At 54.6% G+C, this 18,689-nt stretch overlaps 1 protein-coding gene across 14 annotated transcripts in view; it reads right to left on the bottom strand.

Annotated features, from left to right (window-relative positions):
• AGAP1 (ArfGAP with GTPase domain, ankyrin repeat and PH domain 1) overlaps positions 1-18,689 on the bottom strand; it is a 540,980-nt gene that overhangs the window by 375,243 nt on the left and 147,048 nt on the right. Inside the window, exon 1 of one of the 14 annotated variants that reach the window (XM_042995753.1) lies at positions 16,433-16,849. The exons of 12 other annotated variants lie outside the window; for them this stretch is intronic. The gene's annotated coding sequence lies outside the window, so the exon portion shown is untranslated. Of the gene's footprint in view, positions 1-16,432; positions 16,850-18,689 lie in introns of those variants that run through there. One more of the 14 variants, XM_042995760.1, reaches the window with a different exon arrangement.

Genomic DNA, 18,689 nt, shown 5'->3' with positions numbered 1-18,689 from the left:
AGTAATCCCTTGGTCATCGACCTTAGCAAGGTATTTATGGACAGCTCTCCTGAGGAAAGAGAAACATAAGCCAAAATAAACAACTGTGACTATACCAATATAAAAAATTTTTTTTGCACAGTGAAGGAAACCATCGACAAAATAAAAAGGCAACGTACTGAATGGGAGAAGGCATTTGCAAACAACATATCTGATAATGGGTTAGTATCCAGAACATAGGAAGAACTTAATACAATTTAACACCAGAAAAAGAAATAATCTGATTAAAAATGAGCAGAGGACCTGAATAAACATTTCTCCAACGAAGACATCCAGATGGCCAACAGGCACGTGAAAAGATGGTCGGCGTCGCTCATCATCAGGGAAATGCAAACCAAAACCACAATGTGATCCCACCTCACGCCTGTCAGAAAGGCGAAAATCACAAACACAAGAAACAACAAGTGTTGGCAAGGATGCGGAGAAGAAGCAATCTTTATGCGTTGACGGTGGAAATGTAAACTGGTGCAGTCACTGTGGAAACGATACGGAGGTTCTAAAAAAGATTAGAAATAGGGGCGCCTGGGTGGCTCTGTCAGGTGAGCGTCCGACTCTTGATTTCAGCTCAGATCATGATCCCAGGGTTGTGGGATCAAGCCCCGCATCAGACTCCACCCTGAGCATGGGGCCTGCTTGAGAGTCTTTCTCTCTCTCCCTTTGTCCCGCTCTCCCCACTTGTGTTCTCTCTTAAAAAGAGGAAAAAAATTAAAAATAGACCTATCATATAATCCAGTAATCCCACTGCTGGGAAAACGAAAACACGAATTCAAAAAGATACACGCACCCCTATGTTTACTGCAGCATTATCTACAACAGCCAAGATACGGATGTGGCCTGAATCCACAGATAGGTGAATGGATAAAGACGCACACGTAAACACAACGGAATATTACTCGACCATTAAAAAAAAAAAAATGAGATATTGCCATTTGCCACAATATGGATGGACCTAAAAGGAGCTATGTTCAAATAAGTCTGAGAAACACACAGACTGCATTTCACTTACGTGTGGAATCTAAAAAACAAAAACAGACTCACGAAAACAGAAAACTGGTGATTGCCAGAGGTGGGGAGCTAGTGGGATGGACGAAATACGCGAAGGGGATTAAGAGGTACAAGTTTCCCGTCATAAAATAAGTAAGGCGCAGGGATGAAAAGCACAGGACCGGGAGCGGTCGGTCACGCGGTAATGATGTTGTATGGTGACACGGTAACTACGGTAACCACTCCCCGGGAGCATCGTGCCGAGCGCCTGAGTAATGTATATACTTGTCCAATCACTGTGCGGTACGCCTGCAAATAATACGACACTGTGTGTCAACCACACTTCAACAAAAACTTGTAACAACCGGGGGGCAGGGGCGCCTGGGTGGCTCAGTCACTTAAGCATCCAACTCTTGGTTTCAGCTCAGGTCGTGATCTTGCAGATCGTTAGACCGAGTCCCGCATCAGGCTCTGTGCTCACAGCGCAGAGCCTACTTGGGATTCTGTCTCTCTTTGTGCCTCTCTCTCTCTCCAAAGAAATAAACAAACATTTAAAAAGATTTTTTTTAACCAAAACATTGTAAATACCACTCAATGTCCTTAAGTGCCCCCAGACAGTCCGGAAAACAAAGTATCCAGCCTGACGCCTCGGCTCTTTAAAGCCTCCCAGGCAGGGAGGATAAAACTCGAGCTCACTGCCCAAGTGCTCAGACAGCAGCCCCAGCCCTGCCAGCCAAGTCTCCACAGGTGCCCACAGGCCTGCAGAAGATTCTACCAACACCCTTTAGGAGTTCCAGGACTGCTCTGAAAAGCAGTGGAAATGTTACCAATCTCTTACTGGGTCTGAGATGCAGGAGGCGGGATGGGGAAGACCCCTGTTGCAGCCTGCCAGTATGAGAGTATGAGGCCCATCAGAAAAATATTTGTCTGACGGGGCGCCTGGGGGGCTCAGTCGGTTGAGCGTCTGACTTCGGCTCAGGTCATGACCTCGCGGCTGGTGAGTTCGAGCCCCGGTCGGCCCCTGTGCTGGCAGCTCGGAGCCTGGAGCCTGCTTCGGGTTCTGTGTCTCCCTGTCTCTCTGCCCTTCCCCCACACACGCTCGGTCTCTCCAAAATAAAGCAGCATTAAAAAAAAAAATTAGAAAGAAAAAAAAAAATATTTGCCTGAAACGGAATCAGTGCGGGCAGGGGAGGGGGCAGGGAAGAAACAGACCTGAGACCTTCCGAACCTGCACAGGACAAGACCACCAGCACCACGCTGTAAGCTCCCCGTGGCTCGCGAACACTCCCCCATTCTCTTGCACGAGACTCCCTTTCTGAAGTCCAAAAATGTTAGGTTCTGGGGCTACATGGAGACATCTTGCGGTCTGCTCATTTCTGCACATTAACAAAGGCACCAATTATTCTTCTTTTTAATATAATTTGTCAGATTGGCTTCCAGACAACACCCAGTGCTCATCCCAACAGGTGCCCTCCTCGATGCCCGTCACCCGTTTTTCCCTCTCCCCCACCCCCCATCCACCCTCAGTTTGTTCTCTGCATTTAAGAGTCTCTTGTGGTTTGCCTCCCTCCCTCTCTGTTTGTAACTATTTCCCCCTCCCCCATTGTCTTCTGTTAAGTTTCTCAAGATCCACATGAGTGAAAACGGACAGGATCTGTCTTTCTCTGCCTGACTTATTTCACTCAGCATAACACCTTCCAGTTCCATCCACGTTGCTGCAAATGGCATGATTTCATTCTTTCTCACTGCCAAGTAGTATTCCATTGCATAGATAAACCACATCTTCTTTATCCATTCGTCAGTTGGTGGACATTTAGGCTCTTTCCACAATTTGGCTGTTGTTGAGAGTGCTGCTATAAACACTGGGGTACCAGTGCCCCTCTGCATCAGCACTCCTGGATCCCTTGGGGAAATTCCCAGCAGTGCTATTGCTGGGTCATAGGGTAGATCTATTTTTAATTTTCTCAGGAACCTCCACACTGTTTTCCAGAGCGGCTGCGCCAGTTTGCATTCCCACCAACAGTGCAAGAGGGTTTCCGTCTCTCCACATCCTCGCCAGCATCTGTTGTTTCCTGAGTTGTTAATTTTAGCCACTCTGACTGGTGTGAGGTGGTATTTCAGTGTGGCTTTGATTTGTGTTTCCCTCATGATGAGCGATGTTGAGCATCTTTTCATGTGTCTGTCGGCCATCTGGACGTCCTCTTTGGAGAAGTGTCTATTCTCGTCTTCTGCGCATTTCTTCACTGGATTATTTGTTTTTTTGGGTGTGGAGTTTGGTGAGTTCTTTATAGATATTGGATACTAGCCCTTTATCCGATTGGTCATTTACAAATATCTTTTCCTATTCCGTCGGTCGCCTTGTAGTTTTGTTGACTGTTTCCTTTGCAGTGCGGAAGCTTTTTATCTTCATGAGGTCCCAGTAGTCCATTTTTGCTTAATTCCTTCGAAAGGCGCCAATTCTGCATCAGAGATCCGGAGAGCCTAAGAAGGGCAGCAAGTTCACGTGGGGCCATCCGACGGGGCAGGAGGGATGCAGCCGCTCACCCTTCCCACGTGTCACTCCAGCCCCAGTGCCCGGGGCCTTGGGTATACCCGTGCATCTCTCCACAGATGACCCGCTAACCCTACTGACCTATGGGATAATAATTCACTTCGTGAGGTTGTCGCTGGAATCAAGGACTCGCGCCCAGCCCGCACACACTCAGAGGGGGTCGCCGCCACCACTGTGCTGTCGTTGTTTTAACGACACAGAGCAGCAAAAACAGTCTAAAAACAGCAACCAGATCTGTTCTTCAAGTGGCAGCTTGGTGGCAGGAGGACCATACTGCAGGACGGAGCACGGGGCCCACGCCTGGCCCTGTGGCCCACAGGCTCTGCTCCCGAGCCGCCCCCTGAACAACCCAAAGGTCATTCCCTGCACCTCCACACACGGTGACTTCCCGCCGGGCACCCTGGAGGGCCGCATCCACTGAAACAGAGGACAGTTTTCCTTTCAGTGGCAACTCCCTGTGCCGGCCGTGTGGGCACCAGCCGGCCCAGGCACGGTCACGACAGAAACTTCAACAGAAGGGGGAAATTCCAGTCCCCACGGCTACCCCCACCCGACTCGGGAAACGCTCACAGCAAGCCTGGGGAGTGACGAGGTGGGACGAGATGTTCCTGAAAGCGGCCTGGCGGGCTGGGCACACTGAAGACCTGGGGAGGCAGACGGTTCCAGAAGTGTGTCTGAAACAGAGGGGCTGGCAGCCTGAAAGGCATCTGAGCGGACGAGACCCTCGCCGACTCCCGGGACAGGACCGTTCTTCACAAAAACACACACGGGACCCCACAGGCACACGGAAGCGGGACCCACAACGTGGGCACCTCAACCGTCTGCAGAGCTTTGGCGTCGAGGGCGAACGACCTTTCTGGGATTTGCGTGGCATTCTCTACACAAACCTCGCTGTCCCCGCAAAGGCGTGTGTCCTACAAACGAGGGTGGGGTTTCAAAGGCCGACACAGGGATGGAATTCTGGAGAATAAAAGGTTCAGGTGGGCGGGTCCCACCCAGGAATGCTGAACCCAAACCGTGGCCCGAAGGAACCTGACAATTTAACCTCCCGTCGAGGGATCAATATCTACCTCAAGATTTTAGGGAATTGCCACAAAAATCTCCTGCAGCGTGGAAAATTAACTGCCTCGGGAATGTGGATTTGTTTGAGGGCAAACCCCTAGAATCTTCTGTTGAGAATCATGTCTCCGGACACAGAGGCCAAGGGATGCTGTCAGCTGCACCCACCTGACCTTCACCCTGCACATCAACGGAATGTCAAGTGAAGGAACACGTAAGTAACAAAGCCTTGGGGAGTCCTCAGGATCTGGGCCGAGGCGGGAATCAGGAACACGGTTATTCAAAATGCCTTCCTGGGAACAAGAATTTGAAAGTGGTTGTATCCAAACTGCCTGCGAATATTGTAAATATTTTTTCTTATTTTTTTAATGTTTACTTATTTTTGAGAGAGAGAGAGTGAGCAGGGGAGGGGCAGAGAGAGAGGGAGACTCACAGAGTCTGAAGCAGGCTCCAGGCTCTGAGCTGTCAGCACAGAGCCTGACATGGGGCTTGAACCCAAGGACTGAGAGATCATGACCTGAGTGGAAGTCGGATGCTCAACCGACTGAGCCACCCAGATGCCCCAACGAGCACCGTAAACATTTAAGTGTTCTTCCCAAAGGGACAGCACAGTGGCCTCGAGACCCTGGTGTTAACTTTTCAGTTCAGGGCTACTTTGCCTATTAAGGTAGTCATAAAATTTAAAAGTTACTGATTTCAATTAAACTAAACTACTTTATAACGTAGAAGTTTTTGTATTTATATAACATAAATATTATATAAAACAGTAAGTTGTAATAAAATTTTAAATACATATAAAAATAAAGACAAGTACATTTAAAAATACAAAAGTCAATGGATTTGACTATTACTTCTGAGGGATTTTTTTGTTTTTTAATGTTTGTTTATTCTTGAGAGAGAGAGCACAAGTGGGGAGGAGGCAGAGAGAGGGAGGCAGAGAATCTGAAGCGGGCTCTGTGCTGACAGCAGAGAGCCTGATGTGGGGCTCAAACTCATGACCTGTGAGATCATGACCTGAGCTGAAGTCAGAGGCTTAACCGACTGAGCCTCCCAGGCACCACAGGATTATTTTTACCCATTCCATCTCAAGGGGAAGAAATTATTTTTTATTTTTCATGGATAGAAGAGCTCACACATGCAGAACCTCACTTTCCAAGCTGGCCAGGGTGGCAGCAGTTCCTTCCAGAATGTTCCCTGTTGTTGGAGGCGGATGGGGGGGGGGGGGGTCACCACTGAGGGGGCCAGAGCAGATAATGGGGACAAAACACATACACCCCGCAGTGCCCTAAGTCACACACCCACACATATCCTTGATCCCCCTACTACTAGCCCAGGAGGGCAAGTGTCATTATCAATACTCATTTTCCAAATGAGGAAACTGAGGCACAGAGAGAGTAAATAGTCTGCTCAAAGACACTCATTCTGGAAAATGGCAAGGACAGACATCCGGCTCTAGAAGCCCTCCTCAGCCGGGGAGCCGCTTGGGCTCTAGGACCAGCCTGAAAGGATGTCACGGCACATTTATCACTCCTCCTCTGTGGGAACAAGTGAACGAAACACAGCAGAGCATCACCACAGGGCAACACACGCAAACCAGGTCCGACCCTCTGGAGGTCCCACCGCCCCTCTACGTGCACAGAGGATGGGAGACCCACAGGACCGTCCTTCTGCACCTGGGCCTCTCTACTGTCACAAGCCAATAACCCGACGGTGTCGCAGGCACGCCGGCCCAGGCAGGTGGCAGACACAAATTCACGGCAACCGCGTTAGCCTGTTAGGTTCTACTGCATTTGACTTTCGCTCTTGGGGCAGAAACTTGAGATCTTAGCTCCAGCACAGGGTAGGCAAAGTCTTCAAACGTGAACAGGTCTGGGAAGAGACAAACGCCTTCCCAAGGGTCCGTGTGTCTGTCTCGGGGGAAGGGAGCGGGCAGGGCAGTTAACTCCAGCGGAGTGGGGCTCAGGACCGGAGCGCTGGATTCAAAAGCCCCCTGTCCCAGGGCTCACTCCACCCGCGGGGAGACCCGGGGAAGGGCCGTGGGGAGCGCGAGAGGAGTAGAAGCTCTCGAGAGGCAGCAGACAGACCGGGGGAAAGGAGGAGGAGAGAAGCCTGTGGCCACTGAGTCTTCAACTACAGCCATGGGCGCTGGCCACCTGACCCGGCGCCACGGCCCTAAGACAGCCCGGCGTTCGGACGAGCAGTGCACCTGCGGGGACCACACAAGCGACGGAGCAGAGCCTCTGGGGCCCGCGGCCACTCTTCCCACGAGACCCGAAGGCGTGAGAACTGGCAGAACAAGCATGCCGACCCGGTGAAGCCTGGGCGCCACGAGAAGGCACAGGGCACACGCCAGGACCAGTCACGAGGCATGTCACCTGCTGCCACACGGAGACAAGGCCTAGGGGAGGCCAGACTTCCGCCCGCAGTGCCTGACTGGGGACTTGGGGAGGCCACCCGGGTCCCCCGCTTCCGGCCCACGGAGGGCCAGAAAATGGCGTTCGGCAGAAACGACGTGCGGTCCAAGCCGCCCTCGAGATGTGGGCCGGCAGCGGCCCCCCGTCACCCAGCGACCACCGGGGTCAGCCACCAATACGCGGCCCACCGCTCTGCGTCCACACGGACGTTCTGTCACTCCCGGTACGGTATTCAACACGTTACAAGCACGAGCACGAGCACGAGCACTCTACCACGAAACAGGCTTTGGGTCAGACGACTCTGCCCGACCGCAGGCTGACGGGAGCGTTCTGGGCTCACTTCAGGTGGGCCGGGCCCAGCTAGGGTGCCCAGTTCAGTGCAGCGTCTCACGTGCGTTTTCCACTTAGGATGCTTCCAATTACAACGGGTTTACCGGCCCCGCACCCCGTGGCTGAGCCCAGGAGAATCTCCTTGTGAAGAGTGGGAACGTCGGCCCCAGAGCAACACACGTCCGGTGACACCATCCCTGTGCCATTACGTTGGCGAACCGAAGGATTTCGAGAGGACGTGGGGCGCTCCCAACGACACGTCACCAAATACTCCGCCGAACACACTGGGTAAATACCAGCGCTTATCACGTTGAAGGTTACACGTCACTGGCAAGAGGACGATCCGTCACCACTCGCTGCCACGGAAAGGGGCGTCTTCCTTTAGGTAGGAGGCGGGGTCCTCTGTCCGCCAGGCAGCGCAGTCTGGCCACCGGCCCTCCGGGAGGAAGCGAGAGCGCCGCGGGAAAGGCGCTGCGAGAAACCAGCTTTCTGAGATGCACGCGCCCTTGGCCTGGGTCGGGGATGACACGAACCCATGTGCTGCAAAGCAATAATCTTCTAGTGACGTGAATGAAGAAAGAGGGGGGACGGTTAAGCCAAAGAAGAGAGATGACTGTCTTCTCCCGCCTGATAATTTTCAGGTACGATGGCCAATAATTTAAAAAGCTGCAGTTACACTGAGCCTCGTGGGAAAACACAGGGTGACAGACTAGAAACAAAACCCGGGGTCAGTGTATCCTTGCCGTAGCCTGAGGAAGGCCATCAGCCTTCTCCGCGGCACGTACAAATCCGAGCACAGCCACGCGTTTGGGATTTTCCGCCTCGGAGTCTCCTGCAAACTTCACAGAGGCACCCCCTGTAAATCAAAGACGATGCCGTTGAACCACGTGGTTAGCGCCTGCTCTCCCATTCACTCCCGGTCGTCCGGAGCGCCAGCCAGGTGCGGGGTGAACCCCTTACTTAAATGGATGAGGCAGATGGGGCGCAGGGCAGTTGGGTGCAGGACCCGTCTGAGCATCTGCCAGCCGAAGAGCTGTAGCCGAGACTAAACCCACCCCCACCTGCGCCTGCTTCCTCCACGTGGCAACTTCCCATCTCCCAGGATGCACGGGACACTTCTTCCCGCCACCATCGTGGCATCCCCCACGTACCAGCGAAGGTACCCAGGAAAGCGAGCAAGAAGGAAAAAGCCACAATGTCACGCTCAGACGTCCCCCGGCACCCTGGGGCCCAAGGGACTAATGGTGTCCGTACCTCCAGGGGATCCATGGCCGAACAGGAGCCCAGGAAGAGTTAGCTGGGGCCGAGGGGGGGCGGGGTGAGGGCGGGGAGCTGCTGGGGAGACAGTGGAGTCGGGGGCAGGCAATTTCTGACTGGCAGGCAGATTAGCCAGCAGAACAAAGCGGGAGCCACAGGGGGAGCCAGGCAGGGGCAGGGAAGAAGATCAAGAAATTACCGACAAACCTCCCTTTAAGTTTGGGAGAAAGCCACTTCCTAGGAGAACAGCAGGTACAAAACCATCAAAATCCTCGATCCTGAAGGGGCTCTTGACCTGAAAACTGGGATGAGCTCCTAAAGAGCAACTGCAAACCCCCAGACAACGAACACAGCACCCCTTCCAACCTTCCCTGACTGGCCCAGGCGTGGAAGCCTCCAGAGACGGCGAACTCTGCACACCGGAAGGCGGCCTCTTCCAAACCGTGAGGGCTTGTGACAAGAGACTGCCTCGTTGTGAGGCAGGATCCTTTTCCACTGGGTCCCTCTTACGTCCACTTCTCAAATACCGGGAGACAAGTCTCCACACTCCCGGGTGTCTCTTTCAAAGTAAAAATCTCCAGTGTCTCCAATGTACTTGGCTCCCAGAATCTTCCATGAACCAGATCAGGAAAGCGGATTAGGCACCTACTCTTGAATGCAAGAGATATCAGACTCTCAGAAGGCTGGGATTCCAGTTTGAGAATGAAACTAATCAGAAGAATAAGCTCCAGGGGAACCTGGGTGGCTCAGTCGGTTGAGAGTCCGACTCATGGTTTCGGCTCAGGTCATGATCTCACGGTTCATGGGTTCGAGCCCTGCGTCGGGCTCTGTGCTGACAGCTCAGAGCCTGGAGCCTGCTTCGGATTCTGTGTGTGTCTCTCTCCCTCTCTGCCCCTCCCCTGCTCATGCTCTCTCTCTCTCTCTCTCTCTCTCTCTCTCTCTCTCTCTCTCTCTCGCAAAAGTAAACAAACATTAAAAAAAAGTTTTGTTTGTTTTGTTTTTTTAAAGGAGGAGGCGGAGGAGGAAGGGCTCTAAGTATCTGGGAGCTATCGATGAGCTACCTGTGTGGCACCAAAGGAGACAGAACCAGCCCTGCTCAGGTCTCCCACACCTGCCCGGTGCTAAGGTCACAGGATGTAAGTTGCAGGAAAGCAATCAAAGGTGTGCATCCCTAAGTCAGGATCCTGTTTCCCGCACTTCACAGACCACCCGGTATCTGGTTGTTCTAAAGCCCTTGCTACGTGAACAGAAAAGCACAAAGCGGATAAACGGCCCCGGCTCCCCATCCCCATCAACGGAAGAAGTGGCCGTCGGCGGGACCCTGACCTGGGCTAAGAACTGGAGAGGGCAGGGGCTGCACCAGAAAGGCCGGAGGCATTGTTCACGGCCTCCGCTCTCAAGGGTCCGTCCGCAGGACCAGCGAAAGCAGCCCGTGCGATGACAGGCACGGGGGAACACAAGACTCCCTCTGATATCCACTCGAATGAGTTCGCGTCCCACTGGCACCCACAGACAATCCCCTGAACAAAGGGGGCGGGGCGGCCCCGTGTCCTCGCCAGCACAAGTGGCATGCTACCTCCTGCCAAGTCCTGGACCTGCTATCGCACCAGAGATACATTCCGCCCTTGGTAAGGTCCCCAGCAGAGGACCATGGAGGAAAGTGACCCTCGTTTTTCCTCTCCCTCCTGCCAACTGAAAATGCACCTCTTAAGATTATCTGCATTTGTTAGATACAGAGAGGCCAAATGAGCCCTCCGCAAGCCTCCCGCTGGTGTGCGCCACCCCCCCCACCCCCGGCACTGAATGAGGGAGGAAAGTCCACTTCCCAACCCAGGAGAGCAGATCTCTCCCCAAGCTCTGAGTCTTTAGGCCCAGGAGTGATGTTAGAACTGAAAACCAACCCTGGAAACAGAAATAACGAGACTGTAGAAGAAAAGAAGATAACGAGAGATTATGAGAAAACCAGCCAGACGTGGGCTGTGAACATATTCTGAATTACAGAGGCGTCTACATTAATTCTTAATTAACGAGAGACTAGACAACTAATGGGAACGTCTCTGTCAACTGAAAAACATCACAAGAAACAGAATTGTAAAGGCCGTCGCCTACAAACAAGTAAACATCAACACCCCAGCAGACTCTAATCTGGGCTGAACAAAACCTAGAGCGAAACCATGGCGGGCAGATGGTTCTTCTCTCAAAATGATGCAAAGACAATAATCTCCCTTCTTTTTTGCTAATCTGCTGACCTTAATACCAGTTCTGTTCACCACCTGGGGATATAACGGCAGCTGTAGACACTTTATCTGTCACTGTCCTTAATAAATAAAAGCTTTACTTTCCTTCATTATCTTACTCACTTTGACATCATTTTTTTTAAATTTTTTAATCTGTATTTTTGAGAGTGAGACAGAGCGTGAGCGAGGGGAGGAACAGAGAGAGAGGGCGACACACAATCCGAAGCAGGCTCCGGGCTCTGAGCCGTCAGCACAGAGCCCGACGTGGGGCTCAAACCCACAGACCGTGAGATCACGACCTGGGCCGAAGTTGGACGCTCAACCGACTGAGCTACCCAGGCGCCCCTACTGTGACATCAGTTTGATGAACTATTGTTCCAAATCATCGCAGAGGAAAAAAGAAAAAGAAACAGCCTGAAAGAGATTTCCTATGAAACACAAACACCTTATGCTAAAAAAGCAAAACAACTCACTGTGGAAACCATAACATCCGCTTTTATGCCTGATGTTGGCGAAGAGGAATGATTTTTTTACAGGTTAACTCCAGAAATCCCAGCCAACTTGCTCACGGAGAAACTCCTCGTTTCCAGTTGTTCAACTCCTAGTGATCGGACAAGACCCAAATCCTTTTACCCCTCGGTGAGGTCTCCACTAACTCCTTCTCTTGCTCACGGACCCTTGCTCCCTTTTTTCTTTCCGCCAGCCCTTTCATTAATTCCTGCCACAAACGCTTAGTAAGAGTCCAAGTGGAACCACAGTACCCTTAACTCTGCCGTACAGACAGGAAGAACACAGGCTTCGTTTCCTGCCCGGGAGGGGCTCACGGTCAGAATTGGCAGGTATGCGGACGAGGTTATCATCATACGCTGGGATTAGCAGTGCTCTAACGGAGGAATGCGGTGCAGAGAAATGCAGTCGGGCCTTCCCCTAAGTATCCCGTGAAGCTTCACAGGAACCTCTCTCAGCCCAGCAGGCTGTCGGGTCTCTGAAGACGGGAGCTCTCGCCCCCTGCTCCCGCTCAGAACGTGCCACGGAAACGCAACAAATATTTGTTGATGCAACAGGAAAACAAGCAGCTAACAAAAGGGTTAAGCACTACCACTGCCTCATAGCTGAGTCCTCGGTCTGTGAACTGTATGACCAGCCGGACTGCTGCAATGGGCTGACGTGACACGGGAAGATGTCCTTGGCAGGCGGACTTCTGAACGTGCCTTTGCCGGCACGATCTTCCCGGCCGGCGCCAACAGGTGACTGTGCCGATACGACGGGCTCCACGTGGAGAAAGTCAAGGCCGCAAGACACAGTCCGAGCCTCCGGTGCCTGCTTAGGGCGTCCCTGGCTGACCTTCGGGGGCTGCTCTGTTCTCCAGGAAAGCAATCCGACCTCACAACAAAAACAACGAAGGTTTTCCTAAATTACTATCTAGAGTCATTTATAAAAAGCATGCGATCTCCCAAATACGGAGCACCTAATTAGTTTTAAATGCTTCGCATGAGACACTGAATTATGCTGTTTCTTTAAAACCAGGCGCGCCCTTCCCAATAACAGAGCAAGTTAACAAATAAAAAGGTACCAAGTGTTTTCAGCAATTTTATTTCACTTAATTGCTGCCTCCTCTCTTTCTCCACGAAGGTGTTGTGCTTCAAGGTTTTTTTTTATTTTATTTATTTATTTATTTATTTTTAACCACAAGACAGTCCATCAAGCTGTGCAAGCTGCAAGATACAAATCAGGGGAAGCAGAAATTAAAGAACGAAGCCACTCATAAAAATGTGCTGTCACATCAGTTGCAAATTACTAATTTAAAAAGCTAACTAACCTCGGTCGGGGCTATCAATGAATCACTTTATTGTGGTAATCAATCCTCCTGGACAGCATCAGAACACCCTATAGACACCTGCCGCCCTGGCAAACAGGAGGGGGTGCAGAGACCACACACTGGGAGGTGACGCCCTACAGGGTAATTAATCATTTATTATTTGATCTTTTTTTTGCATTATACTTGTGTCAACAGACTCTGCCCCGGTACATGTGGCATCAGGTAATAGGAAACTGCCCTTGATCTGACACAGAGCCCCTCTGAAACGTTCTAGGGTTAGGATGATTATGAACCTGACAGACAAGCCTGCCAGGGGTCTCTGGGAGGCGGATGTGTAACGAGGAAGAGGAAAAGCCTAAATAGGTGAGCATGACGGGGATTAAGAAGTACAAGAGAGTCACCCTACAAAGGTGGGTGCTCCCACCCTTTCGCCCTAAAGCCTGAAGAATACAGGGGAGAGGCGCCTGGGTGGCTCAGGAGGTTGAGCGTCCAACTCTTGATTTCGGCTCACGTCATGACACCAGGTTGCGTTCAGCAGGGAGCCCGCTCAAGAATCTGTCTCTCCCCCTCCCTCTCTCCCTCTTCCCCTTTTCTGCTCCTCTCCTCTGCTCTTTCTCTAATGTAAAAATTTTTTAAAACATACAGAAAAACCATATGCACGTGATGTGTGAACCTGTGTTTTAAAATAAGATTAACCCTCTTCCTTCCCTACGACTGGCATATAGGTACCTCGTCTAAGATGAAGCTTGTAATTCCAAGAAGTCACGTAAACTATTTAATGTAACAGTTACTTTGTCTCTTAAAGTTGTTTTCCCGTGGCCAATTCACAAGGGCTGAAAAAGAGTCCAACAAAAGGAGAACCTGTCCCCGGTGACAAATGTCCTCTAATTCCCCTTAGACTTGAAAGAACTTCGAATTTTTTTTTTCATGTTTATTTATTTATCTTGAGAGAGGGGGGGCACGGGGAGAGAGAGAATTCCAAGCAGGCTCCGTGTTGTCAGCGCAAAGCCCGACGCAGGGTTGGGGCCCACGAACCGTGAGATTATGACCTGAGCCGAGATCGAGAGTCAGAAGCTCAACTCACCGGGCCACCCCAAGAACTTCAAAGTGTAATACCGTGTGGCCAAGACTTAAAGAAAGCTAGAGGCGCTGTTCGTTCTGTATGCTGCATTTCGGTTCCACGACGGTTTAGCCGCAGTGCCGAAATCGAAAGGGGCTGCAACGTTTCGCAGAGTCTCAATGGCAAAACTGTTTCTCATTCCAAATGGGAGTACCCCAGACTTGGCTACGTTCTGTAACACACAGCACCTCACCTTCCTAACAGCAAAATTCTCTAGGTCTTGTAAGCCTACCTGTCCAAACCTGGTTTAGGCAAGACTTTGTACTTTGTGGACTTCTGCCCTATGGACGTTTACGGGGAAAGTGAGCCGGGGTTCTGCTGTGTCTGAACGTTACCTTACAGTATTTTACCTTGAATTCGGAGCTTCACTTAAATAGCACCTGAATCTGAACACTGTGTATCAGAGGAAGCAAATCTACAAAAAGTAGCAAAGTGTAATAACATGAAAAGGCCTGCAAGCTGTGGGGACTGCATCTTAACCTGTGACAGACGTTGACTTTACAATAAATAACCCCAAGAATGGGGACACTTCAGGCCTTTTAGCCAAAGGCAGGTGAGGGACGTGGCCTTTTTTTGTGTGATTACCTAGAACTTCAGAATAAAGTGAGACCCTGGAATTCAAACTGTGTGTGCCATAACCCAGCTCAGAGACATTCCGTGTTTCTACTCAACCCACAATGCTAGCTAGTGTTATGTCTCAGACCAAAGCAATTCCACCGAGAGGGGTTGGCCACGAGAAACAAACAGAGCGAATGTTACTCCAATTATTACTATTAAAATCTTACGCCGCCCTAGAGGGAAAATTCCAACACACCTTACGCCTCTACTTTCCAAATCTATTATCAATCCATCTGACCGGTGCCCAAATACCCAAACCCTAATACTTCTAACTTGTATCGCTAGGGACCACGAAGAAACGCATTCTTTCTAAACCAGGCGTGTGCCCTCCCTCCCCTCCACGGGTGCCTGTCCGGAACCCAGGCAGCTAATCACTATTTTCGCCAAACCCAGAGCAAAGATGCAGGCCTGCTATCGTAGGGAGAACCCGGTCCTGTGGATTTGAACTTCCACCCAAGGAACGCAGACGACGGCAGGAGCAACTCTACACAAACCGACTTCAACAAAATCACGCCCATCATTTCTGAGTATCTCAAGAGCATCCAGGGAGGGGTGGGTAATGGCTGGAGCCGAACACAGCCCCTTCTCCAATATCCCAAGGCCCGTTCCGCCGCAAGGTACGGGCAGCAAGTTCAACTAGAGAAAGCCTGCAACAAGTGACTTTGTATTACGGCCTCACCTATTAAAAAAAAAAAAAAAAATCAGACTTAAACTCTACTGCAGGCTCAAGTGCTTATTTCAAATATTCTCTAACACGTTCCGAGAATCATCAGAAGCACATTACAACCTGACGAGGTTTATCTCCAGTTTACCTTCAAAATACGTCAGAGAGGTCAGTGATTTCTCTGTGCTGGTGGTTTTGAGACAGACCCTGGGCAGCCAGGTACCTCACGAGGTCTGACGGGGAGGACTCCGCGCTCCAGGGGCGGTGAGTTACCAGCTGAAAACCTCAAATTAAAAGCGCACACCGCAGGGTCTCAACTACCCTCATCTCCACCAACAGCAGGGTGAGGTGATCAGCACACCCGATTTCTCGGCGGCGAAATGCATGGGGACCATACCTTTAACTCTCCCCTCTACCCCCAACATAAGCAGGGGGTTAACAACCCAGCCCCTCCACTCACCCCCAGCCTCTTCCCTTCAGGGTGATTGACCCCGCACGTGGAGAGAAGGGGATCTGTGTGTGGCGACTTCTGGACGATTCTGACTCCCAAATGCTATCAAGCTTACCTAATTTTTCCAAGAGAATATTGTCACATCTGCCTTCAAAACCTTCCCTGCAAGGCCCCTGTTGGAGGGCCTAAGGCGAAAGGGAACTGAAATTTCAGAACAGGCTGCCGGGCTGTGATTATCCTACCCGCATAGAATACATTACTAGCAAACGGAATCCTGTCCCAGACTCGCTCTCCCGCTAAGACACCAGAGGCTGTGGGGAGAGGCCTGTATCCCTGACCGCCGGGGTGAACGATCTTTACCGGTATCGCAATAGGTGAGCGCCGTCCAATCGGTGGGGGCCACACCACCCGCACTCACAGACTGTAGCGCCTACAGGGAGACTAGGCTTGAGGGTGGAGGAAAAAATTAACCAAGAGGAATGCGGCTGCCGGGAGGCCGGGCCGCGCCACCTGTGCGGCGGCTTCCAGGCCAAGTCCCAGGCAGCCCGCAGGTACCACAGCCAGGGAGCCCACGGAGCTCATGGCCCCGCTTAAAGAAGGCGGTGCCAGCGCCTGCCCTAGCAACACACCGCTTGGCGAGGTGATCTCTCCCCAGGACGACACAGACCCTGAAAGGCACCACCAGACACGGCCCGAGGCAGGGGAAGCCAAGATCTTCCCGACCGCAGCAGCGTTACCGGGGAAAACCCCGCAGCGCGCGAGCTCCCACCCGGCGTGGCCACCCGCCGGCTGGCGGCCAGAGACGGCGGCCCCCTTAGCCGCTCCCAAGTCCCAGCGTCCTCCGAGCAGGCCGCTGCGGAACCAGGCCAGTTCCCACCGCTGCCCTCACCTCCCCGGCCGCGCTGCCCACCTCTGCGCGGGGACCCGTCGATGCTCTCGGCGCTGGACGAGTGCGCGTCGGCTGGGGCCCGGCGCAGGCTGAAGTAGCCGCGGGACCGCGAGGCGCCGCTCCGGGGAGAGGGACCGCCGGGCGCGCCGCCATCCCTGCGCGCGAAGATGCCGCTGAAGAAGCGCAGCAGCCGGTGCTCCGAGGCGCCGCCAGGGCCCGCGGCCGCCGCCCGCGCGCGCTCCAGCCGCTGCAGGTCGCTGTTGTCCAGCGTGCGGTTCTTGCTCTTGCTGCGCTCCCAGCGCTCCAGGTCCGAGAGCGCGTCGTTCTTGCTGAGCACCTCGCCCACGTCCAGGGTGTTGCGCTTCTCCGAGGCCGGCGGCGCGGGGGCCCCCGCGGGCTCCAGGGCGGCCCCGGGGTCGGCCGCGGCCTCGCCGCCCGGCGCCCAAGCCAGGCTCCCGGAGCTGCTGTGGCGCCTCCCGCGGCCCAGCGCCCGACTCCGCGGCGCCTCGGGCCCGCTCCAGTGCCTGAAGCTGAGGCTCCGCCGCAGGGGCGCGGCTCGGACCCCCTCCACGTCGGGGCTGCCGGGCGCGGGCGAGCCGGGCCCCTCCTCCGCGGCCGGGGGGCTGCCGGCCAGGTCCGCGGGCTCGGGGCCGCGTGCGCAAGGCCGGAGCCGCCCGAGCTCCAGCTGCCCGGTGCTGCGGGTGCGGAAGGTGCGGAAGTCCCAGGCGCGCGGCCGGCGTTCCTCGGAGTCCTCAGCGCCCGCCGCCGCCGCCGCCGCCGCCTCCTCCTCGGCCTCCTCCACCAGCCTCCCGGGCGCGTCCGGGGAGCGCGCGGGCCGGGGCCTCCGAGCGGGGCGCGGGTCGGGGCCGCCGGGGCCCGGCGCGGCCAGCTGGTCCTTCCTGACCATGGTCACGGAGATGCGGTAGACGGTCTTCCGGGGGGGCGTCCCGCGCGGCATCGTGTCCGCGGGCGGAGACGCGGGCTCGCCGCTGCCGTCCAGCAGGTACATGTCGCCCGGGGCCGTGGCCGCCGCGCCGCCCGCCGGGGCCCCGCCGCATCCAGCGCGCCGCGGGCCGGGACGCGCGGTCGGGCGGTCGCGGGGCGAGGCGGGGAGAGCGGGCGCGCCCGGGGTGGGCCCACGCCCCCTGCCCCCCCGCTCGCCTCGAGGGCTGCGCTCAGGCTGCGGGGACGGCACCCCTGGCGCCCGCCGGCCCGTGCGCCGCGCGGCCCGAGTGCGGGGGTCCGGGCCCGGGGCGCCCAGCCATGGGCCGGCGGGGCCGGTGGGCGGAGCGGCGGGCGGGCGGTCAGGCGCGGGGACGGTCTCGCCGGCAGGTGCGGCCGCGGCGCGCGGGGCCCGGGGCGGGCGGCGGCGCCCGCGGCTTCATTGTCTACGGCGCGGGGCCCGCTCGCATCTCCAGGCCTTCTCTGCACAGTTCGCGGCTCCGCAGCCTCCGCCACTCCCCGAAATGGGCCGCGCGGGCAGCTGCGCCGGCCGCGGCCGAGGGGCGGGCGGGCGGCGGTTTAAAATGGAAATGCGCGCCGGGGCGGGGCGGGCGGGGGCCGACGTGCAGCGACCGCGGGCCGCGCGCCCAGCCCGGCGGCCGAGTCCCGGGAGCGCGGCGGCGGCGGCGGCGGCGGCGGGAGCGCGGCCCCGCGGGCAAGGCAGAAGCACCGGGCTGGATCGCCGCCGCGCGGACCGGAGCCTCCGGGGGGCAGGCCTGGCACCGGGCCTGAACCCTCACCCTACACTAACCCTACACTCCAGGGCGTGGCCCGCAAAAACAAAACATGGGCCGTGTCTCACCAGTTTATTTGAAGCATCTGTCCTCCCCGTAGAGCTCTGTGGAGGCTGCAAGTCAAACAACGACTTACTTAAAAAGCGAGAGATCTCAGGTGCTTGTTACCCCTCCCAAGTGTACTTGCATACTTGTACTCGGAAGGAGCAAGTGCACGGCCTGGAAGGAGGGGGCAAGGGAGGGACCTTCTTGCTTCCTGTGATGGTGCAGTTCACACCCCTGCCCTCCAAGTGAAGGACCATGCAGTTTCACTCCTGAAATCCTGTTTTAGGAGTAAGTTCCCCAATGCGTGGGAAATGCCCCTGCCGATTTAAGAGGCGGGAGAACACAGTGTTGCAAACGTGCGTGTCCCAGCCTGTGCGCCACCTCACCGTCTCCTATTTCACACCTGTAAGGTGGGGAGGAAGAAAATCGGAACAAACTCTCTGCAGTCTTGTGAGGACTGAATCAGCGAAGGTACT

This window comes from Panthera tigris, chromosome C1, assembly GCF_018350195.1.
Source record: "Panthera tigris isolate Pti1 chromosome C1, P.tigris_Pti1_mat1.1, whole genome shotgun sequence".
Classification (NCBI taxonomy): Eukaryota; Metazoa; Chordata; class Mammalia; order Carnivora; family Felidae; genus Panthera; species Panthera tigris.
The sequence above is the reverse complement of the archived record's forward strand: the minus strand, read 5'-3'. Positions and strand labels throughout refer to the sequence as shown.